Genomic DNA, 2,308 nt, shown 5'->3' with positions numbered 1-2,308 from the left:
CAGGAATGACGAACAGTTTCTCAGAGGAGCATAATTTGTCAGGTTCATACCAGGATTCAGCTTGGGATGAGCTTATTTTAACTGAAGGGCCCAGTGTAGTGGCTGATGTAATCACTGGAGTAGGTTTATTAAAAATAAAGAGACAGTCAGTACAGTTAGTACAACTATTTTTATAAGCCTTTTAAGTAGGAGAGCTTTAGACCCGTTCTTAATTTGGGATCAAAACCCTGTTAGTACTGTTCTAATCCCCTCTTTGATTTGCTTCTTGAATATATACATTATGGTTGACAACACTGAGCGCTTAGCATTTCAGTGTCCTTTGATGCTCAAGACCAACACACTGGCAACTGAGTTCTGTATGTCCTGGATTTTGCTTGGAATAAGAAGATAGAGGCAGCGACTTGCCCACTGCCCAACAGTTTGTGGCAGAGGGGTGGGCATTGCTTTTTGCTTTCTTTTTACAGCACCACAGAGGGAAGAGCAATTCATGGGATCAGTCAAAACATTTATGATCGGGGAACTGAAGCAACTGTAGTCATGGTTCTGCTGTCTGACACAACTATTTCTTCAACACCTAGAAACAGACCTTGTAATGCTGCTTTTAAGCTAGAAGAATTGTGTTTGCACCCTGTTACGCTGTTGTGCAAAACCCCAGGCCTCTCTCAAGGCCGTGATGATCCGTGAAACACTCTGGGAGTCTATAATGGAGCACTGCATGCTATTTTCTAACAACGGGACAGCGGAAATAACTTGGGGAGCAGTGAGATAATGCAAGTAGGAAGTTTTAACTAGCTACTCAATCTGTTGCCTTACTCATTTTCTTTAAATAAAATATGAAGGTGTGTTGAAAGCAATTTAAAAGTTCAAGTTCTAGAGCATATGCATCAGGCTCTCCGCTTCTTTCTAAACAGACTAGAATGACTTGTCAGCAGTTCAACATTTGTAGCTTAGCCTACTGTCAAACTGGTGTAGTGGGAGTCTGACAGTCTGTCTAGCTACAAAGAGTTTTAAGAATGGGCTGAAAGCACAGCTCTCATTTTCCTTCTGAATCTGTAGAGAACGGTTTCTCTTTTCTTTTTTTGCTTTCTTTTGAATAAGAATTCATATATGCCCAGAATAAGTTACAGTGTGCAGGGAAAGCAGTTTGAGTGAATTATAGCATTGATCTTTGATGCTGCCTTGGTAGAGGCTCTGCCTTGCTGGGAAGTGTAGATATTGGTATAGTGCTCAGTATGGACTGTACTCACGCTTGGTGCAGCCATATCTGAGCTTTGGCTGCTATGTAGCCAATGTAACCGCTCTGCTGTACATTGCCGGTCTTTTGCATCCTCAGCAGTGATCATAGTTGCTCTGACCTCTTCCAGCCAGATTCAGGTCTATGCAAAGCGCAATTCGGGGATTAAAGATTCATAGATTATAGAGTCGGAAGGGACCCGGTGGATCACCGTGTCTGATGCCCTGCCCCTGGCAGGAAAGGGGACTGAGATTGGACGACCCCAGCCAGGTGGTTGTTGAGCCTCCTCTTGAAGACCTCCAAGTTAGGTGACAGTACCACCTCTCTTGGAAGCCCTTTCCAGACTCTGGCCACCCTTACTGTAAAAAAAAATTCTTCCTAATGTCTAACCTAAATCTACCCTCAACTAGTTTGCATCCCAGCTCATGTTCATCTTGGAGTCAATTATGACTCCAAGATCTCTCTCAGCCTTTGAGCTGTTGAGGAGGTCATCCCCCAACCTGTAGGTGGAAGATGGTTGATTTGTCGCTCCTCTGGCTGAGGAGATGTGGGTTGCCTTAACTTTTTCTCCTGCTCCAGTGCCCCCGACGTTACAGTGCTGTAGAGTAGCAGATGTCGATCATCCCCTTTCCTGAATGTTGTACTTCCTGTACGCTCTCTGCACTGTGGGCCTCTACTGGGAAAGCAGTCAACCCTCTGCCTCCTGGCCGGTTTCCCTGGAGTGGGACAGAGGTGTATATTTTGGTTTGTAAGCATGGGCAGTAGGGGTTACAGATGTTCAGCATGTGAAAATTAAACCACGTGCCAAAGTCTTTTTGAAGACTGACTGTGATCCTTAGACTTGTACCATCACTTTCATGGAGACACTGTTATCTCTGTCCCTTGATGTGATGCCTCTGCAAACTTGCAGGGATTCTAATGATGCCACATATGACTGCTGACTGACTTGTAATTTGCTCACTCTGCCCCTGAACCCATGTCGGTGCCCTTGCTTTCCAGAGCCAGTTTTCTTCAGTGATATTAGCTTGCCTTTTCCCATGCTGAAGCTTTGCTGTTTTCTGCTTGTTAAAATCT

This window comes from Alligator sinensis, unplaced genomic scaffold, assembly GCF_000455745.1.
Source record: "Alligator sinensis unplaced genomic scaffold, ASM45574v1 scaffold521_1, whole genome shotgun sequence".
Lineage (NCBI taxonomy): Eukaryota > Metazoa > Chordata > Crocodylia > Alligatoridae > Alligator > Alligator sinensis.
Note: the sequence above shows the minus strand (reverse complement) of the source record.